Here is a 7,205-nt window from a genome sequence, read left to right as displayed (position 1 = left end):
CAGAGTCCATCCCTAAACTTGTACCTTAGGCTACAGCAGTGTCAAGAAGGCAGCCATCCTCTAAGGAAGGAGCACATAATTTCCCTCAGCTTGTTGTCCGGGCCCCACATGGCAGCCCCAAGGCAAACCACTCTGGAAGACCCTGGCCCAAGGTCTGTCAGCTCTTGGCCTCTGCCCCCCACCCTACCCCCGAACCCCCAGTCCGCCTCCCCCACCACCTCAGCCTGGCCCGGGTCTTAGAGCAGGGAGCATGGTGCTTAAGGATATGCACCCAGTGCACAGATGCATTTCCCTGTGGAGGAGAGCTCCTCACCCAAGTGTTTCAGGGGGACAAAAATGCCCCTCCTGGGCGTTAGTTACTATCTACCTCCTGGCCACATAGCTAACATGGACACACTCATGTTAAGTGCACAAAGAGATGCCATGCTCACTGGGGGTTTCACACTGAGCACCTACCTTAGACCAGAGAATACACACACACACACACACAGAAACATACACAAACAAATATAGCACACACCTGCTGGGAGCCAGTGTGAGGAACCCCGCCCGTGACACGGTTATGAGGAAGGAAGCTGACATATGCAAGGCGTGCTCAGACTTCAGGGACCCCTCTGGAAATTCCTCAGCATGTACCCCAACAAAATCTGCCGGTTTTTGTGCTCTGCTTTTCCACTCTTCTGACATTCTCTGGAAAAAGATCAATTCAGGGCTTTAGTCTTCTGCATTTGAAAGACTGTTTCAATCCCAAAACCCCTCTGATGGCTTTCTAGCCTGCCTGCAGGACTCCTACAGCTGCGTGTGTGATTGTTTGAGGTCTCCTGACTGCAGGAGGCACAAGAAGCTTAAAACATCCTAGGAATGTAGGGGCTTCCGAGGAGTCAAAATCTTTAGAATAGGACTCATTAAAAGTTTCATTTGTTGAGTCAATGCTTGCTGCCAAATTTTCATATCCTTTATTTTAAAATGTAGTTTGTATATAGAAAAACAAGTAGTAGACCTGGTATTAGCAACATTAGATCTTTGAGTTAAGTACTTCTTTGGTATAACCCACTGCACCTTTGTTCTATAGAGATGTAACTTTAATCCTTTAAGGAGGTGTAGATTAAAGAAAAACACTTCAGGGGAAACAAAACTAACATTCATTAAGAAAGAGAGACAAAAAAGTGTTAACAAGCCTCTTGGCCAGAAGATAATGTAAATCACCTGAGACCTTTTGTATACAAAATGATATGCAGAAAGAGTCTGGGCTGCGAACGCTACTTAATTTTGTGTTACCCATTGATCTCCATGTTTTATCAAAAGTATAAAAAGCCTTCTGAACAATAAAGGATTGGACCAGTTTCTCGGACTAGTCTTTCGGCCTGTTTTCTTGGGAATCTGACTCCTCCCATGTCTCTCTTTCTCTTCTTCTCTCCGTTTCCTTCCCTCTCCTCTTTACTCTAATTTCAGGCTGAATTTCCACCTGGGGCGTGGAGGCCTGCCAAGTCTACTTACTTGCCCTGGCTGTTAAGACCCTCACGAAAGGGAGCCTAAGGTGAGGCACCCTTAGATAGTCAAGCGAGTGCCAGTGGCCCAACATAGATGGTGCAAATTCCTTGTCTGGAATTTCATTGGTCTTCTGCATAATCCAAGCTATTCAGCCCTCTTCCTCCACTTAATTCTCCTACTACACTATTGTTTCTTAACTTAATCTTATATTAATAAATAAACAAGTCTTTTCATGCCAACGCCATCCACCCTTCGAATTCCCTGGATCCACTGGGCCTAGACCCTGGCACACACCTGTACACACACATATGCAAGGCACAGGGACACAAACACAAACAGGGAATACAGGTGTTTCAGAAGCTGAAGAACTACTGGTTCATATGAAGTGCAGATATTTCCTAATTTCTTATAGGAAAATCTCCATTCTGATCTTCAGATCTGAGATATAGAAAAGTTCAAATTTCATGAAGGATAATTAATGCCTAGATTTTGAGACAGTTAATACAGAGAATTCCATATTTCATGATTAACAGTCATTTATATATATATTCTATACATATTATATATATGATATCTATAGATATTCTATACATGATATTATATACATTATATACACACACACACACACACACACACACACACACACAAAGAATATGACAGTTCATGAAGAAACGGTGGTTCTGAGAGTTCCACTTGTGAAATAGAAGTAATTCCAATTCCATATTGGTTGCCCATATCTTCATTATATACTTCATGTCAGTAAAACTTCATTGAGATTTCATGTGGAAATGTATATGATTTCACAATTCAGGCAGGAAAATGTATGCTCAACTTTTCATAGGAGAAAATATACACTTCCCCATTCATGTAGGAAAAAGTGTGCATAGGTATCCATATGTGAAACAGACAAGGTTCTGTATTTGATGAAGAAAATTACACAAGTAGATTTTCAAATATGAAATGCACATTTATTTCATGCAGAAAAATCTGACCCACATATGAAATATAGAAAATAATGTATTTCACGCAGGGAAATCATCTTTTAGATTTTCATATGCATGAAGCAGGGCATCCAAAGCCAGTATTCTGGAACAACCTGGAAAATGTAGGTAGGAAGGGAGAAAGGGAAGTGGGGAGCTTGAGGATGTTTGGGGCCCATGTATACCTATGGCTTATTAATGCTGATGTGTGGCAGAAACCATCACACTATTGTATACTTAGTAATTAGCCTCCAGTTAAAGTTTAAAAAAAAATTACATTGTGAGAACAATGAAAGGACAAGGTGCTTTCTACTAAGTGCTCTGTGGTGACCTAAATGAGAAAGAAATTTAAATTAAAAAAAAAGATGGAATATATGCACACATGAAATTGATTCACTTTGATGTATGTACAGCAGAAACAAAAACAAACATTATAAAGAGGCTATAGTCCAATAATAATTGTTTGAAATATATTACATGTCAAGTATACCTCCAACAATGAATAAATAAATGGTCCCCGCATTTGCAGTATATATGTTCATGAAGACATTATGCTAAGTAAAATATTTCAGTTACAGAAAGGCAAAATTTCTTTTTTATCACATGACGTTGTGAAGTTGAAATCCCTGCAATACAGAAACAGAGTAGACTGTGGTCATTGGGCTAGTGCAAATGGCCCATGATTGTCCAAGTTACCAACTTTTAGTCGTAGGTTGAATAAACTCATCAAGAAAGATATTCTAATAGAGGCAGGGTGGACAATGGAGCTGCAGGCCTTCACTCAAGATGATTAGTGAAGTTAGAAAGCCAACTCAACCAACAGAAACCCTCTCAGCAGAGCCTAGTGAAAGACCTCTTACAGCTTTCCCCCAGGGCCCTCCAGTCCCTATGGTGCTGGGCTGGGTAATGAACTGAGGAGCTTGGGGACAGGCTATGGCTTGCACAGTACCAGAGCCCTTGCTGGAGCCACTCACTGTGGCCTGGCCCAGGTTTCCAAGCAGTGACCAACATGCCCCATCCCCACTTGAATCTGTGAGGGTCACAGTCTATGGGTCCCAGCTCCCCACTAGGGTATCCTGAGGAGGTTGCAGGCCAGTTGCATGCTGGGCACCTGTCTCCCTCATTGGAGATGGCTGGGAAGGGTATGACCTTGGGAGGGGGCACAGAAAACTGAGAGCTGCCTCTTCCAGCTGGGACTGGGCACTGGTGGGAGGACCAAGACTGAGTGTTAGAAAAATGCTCCCAGACAGGATAGCCAGTCTGCACAGAGACCCCCTCCTCCTTACCAGGAACTTGGAGGGTGAAATTCCAGCTTGGGACCTTTCCTTTCATAATATGGAATACTACTTGTTTCTCTCAAAGATTACAGGAACACAGTTACCTGACCACGACCTTAACTCAAGAACACAGGATCTGGCAGCAGGAAGTTTGCAATAGCTGAGGACACTCTTCCCTCACCTTTCCTGTAAATGGCTTTGCAGAAAGTTTTGGGGGAGTTCATGATTTTTAAAGGCATAAGCCACCCATCTCCTTGTATGGCACAATCTCCCCTGTTTCCATATCGCTTGGCCTAATGATGTTGGGTACACAAGTATTTGGCAAAAGTAGCACCTTATCTCTCAAGGCTATGGTGGGCAACAGACTGAGAAAATGCCTCATTCCAAAAAACCACATAACTTGTAAAAGTATGAGCTGTTTATCCTTCTTCTATATAAAGCAAATTAGCAGACACAAATAGCTCCCCCAATTACCAGGTGAATTTAGGACAAAATGTGACAAAGTTTGTCATCAGGTCTACTTTGCGACTACTTACTATTTTGAAAATATTTGTAATGAACTGATTTGCTAGGATACATATAGAGAGTATCGGAGAAGGAAATGGTAACACATTCCAGTACTCTTGCCTGGAAAATCCCATGGATGGAGGAGCCTGGTAGGCTACAGTCCATGGGGTTGGGAAGAGTCGGACACAACTGAGCGACTTCACTTTCACTTTTCACTTTCATGAATTGGAAAAAGAAAGGGCAATCAACTCCAGTGTTCTTGCCTGGAGAATCCCATGGACAGGGGAGCCTGGTGGGCTGCCATCTATGGGGTCGCACAGAGTCGGACACAACTGAAGCAACTTAGTAGTTTGTTTATCATGTGTCTCCCATTATGGTTTAATACTTACTCAAAAACAGAAATGTCTTCCTTCCCTTATGTCTTTCTGGAGAGGATTTCTAGATTGGTAAGAAATTCTGAACTTTATTTACATCTGCATTACCCCTGGACCACACTTTTTTCTAACCAGTTGCTTTTTCCGTTGTAGAGGCCCACTGCTTGGAGTGAATTCTGGGAGACAGATGAATATACAACAATACCAAGTGGAAAGAAGAGTATCAGTATTATGGAATAAAGCATATTCTCTCAAAATGTGTATGTTGAAACTCTAACTCTCCGCACTTTATATGTAGTCGAACTGTGCATAAATTATAATTTCTTTCTGACCCTGTTTGGAAATAGGGCCTCTATATAAGTGCTTGTATTAATACGACTGGCACTTTATAAGAAAATATCAGTCACAGACAACACAGAGATGTTACTGTATGAAGACAAAGCCAGATAGTGGCTAGTCACAATCCAAAAGAGGTGTCCGAAGACCAAATCTGCTGACCCTTTGAATGCTAGCTTGTTCTCCAGAAGTTTGAGAAACCATTTATTGAAGCTACCTGGTATGTGGCACTTTGTTATGGCAACCCTGGCAAACCAATACACACACTTCCTCTTGAGAAGAAGCTGTCAATTCCAAAAGAGGCCTCCTTTACTTACATAGGTTTCCAGAGAATGGGAACCGTTAAAGGACTCTCTTTCCCATCAACTGACTATCCTCACAGATTCCTAATGCTCCCTAAGAGCTTTCAAGGCCTCTTTAGAGGTTCAGCTAGGCTATAGCTTATTCCTATTTCACGGGTCAAGTTGACCTAGGAAATATTAGAATGAGCATAATTCACAAGTGGTGGAAGGAAACAGGCACATACAGAAGGCAGCCTGACCTCATGAAAAGCATACAGTCCTCTCCTTTTAACCTTCCCAAACTGTTGGAGCTGCCTGGGCCTATCCACCGACACAGGCGACCATGTGTGTTGGTGTCACCTTCTGCATGGCAGAGTTTGCCACCACTCTTCTCTCCAGTCCTCTGTATTCCTGAGACCCACTCCCACCTCGAAGAGGCCACACTTATACCTTGCAATTGACATATCTGAAAAAAATAAAGACGACAATCCAGTCCAAACTAAAGGACCCTAACCCATGGAGATGTATTTGGTTCTCAATCCCAAAAAGGCTGTGATGAACACCACAGCCACAGATCCAGGCAACGTTGCCATTAAAACCTACATCCATGCCAGGGACATGTGCTCAGTACTGATACAGAGTGCAGACTTTGAGTCCTCTACCAACTTGAGAAGCAACAGTTAGAACTGGACATGGAACAACAGACTGGTTCCAAATAGGAAAATGAGTACATCAAGGCTTTATATTGTCACCCTGCTTATTTAACTTCTAAGCAGAGTACATCATGAGAAACGCTGGGCTGGAAGAAACACCAGCTGGAATCAAGATTTCCGGGAAAAATATCAATAACCTCAGATAGGCAGATGACACCACCCTTATGGCAGAAAGTGAAGAGGAACTAAAAATCCTCTTGATGAAAGCAAAAGTGGAGAGTGAAATAGTTGGCTTAAAGCTCAATATTCAGAAAACGAAGATCATGGCATACAGTCTCATTACTTCATGGGATAGATGAGGAAACAGTGAAACAGTGTCAGACTTCATTTTTGTGGGTTCAAAAATCACTGCAGATGGTGACTGCAGCCATGAAATTAAAGATGCTTGCTCCTTTGAAGAAAAGTTATGACCAACCTAGATAGCATACTGACATTACTTTGCCAACTACGGTCCTTCTAATGAAGGCTGTGGTTTTTCCTGTGGTCATGTATGGATGTGAGAGTTGGACTGTGAAGTAAGCTGAGTACCGTAGAATTCATGCTTCTGAATTGTGGTGTTGGAGAAGACTCTTGAGAATCCCTTAGACTTCAAGGAAATCCAACCAGTCCATTCTGATGGAGATCGGCCCTGGGATTTCTTTGGAAGGAATGATGATAAAGCTGAAATTTTGGCCACCTCATGCGAAGAGTTGACTCATTTTAAAATACTCTGATGCTGGGAAGGATTGGCGGAAGGAGGAGAAGGGGATGACCAAGGATGAGATGGCTGGATGGCATCACTGATTCTATGGATGTGAGTCTGAGTGAACTCCGGGTGTTTCTGATGGACAGAGAGGCCTAGCGTGCTGCAATTCATGGGGTCACAAAGAGTCTGACAGGACGGAGGGACTGAACTGAACTGAACCATCTTGAGAAATTGTCAGCAAGACCTCTCTATCTTCCACCTTAGCCAAGCCTAAAAGACAGAGTGTACTGCTGCATATCAGTCCCAAGGCATGCTCAACTGAGAATATTTTGAGGTAACAGTACAGGTACAGGGTGCCTTGGAAATGACATACACCCAAAATGAAGGCATATAAAAGCCTTTTAGTGCCAGTTTCAGGGAAAAAATGATCATCTCTCAGATTATCAGGTTAATAGCATTTTAATCACTGATAACATTCAGCTTAGGTATAAGGCAGTGCATGTTGCCTCTAAGGAACTTAATCAAGAAATTTCAGTTTAGGCCTGCCTGCAGCCTCTAATT

The sequence above is a fragment of the Capra hircus genome, unplaced genomic scaffold, assembly GCF_001704415.2.
Source record: "Capra hircus breed San Clemente unplaced genomic scaffold, ASM170441v1, whole genome shotgun sequence".
Lineage (NCBI taxonomy): Eukaryota > Metazoa > Chordata > Mammalia > Artiodactyla > Bovidae > Capra > Capra hircus.
Note: the sequence above shows the minus strand (reverse complement) of the source record.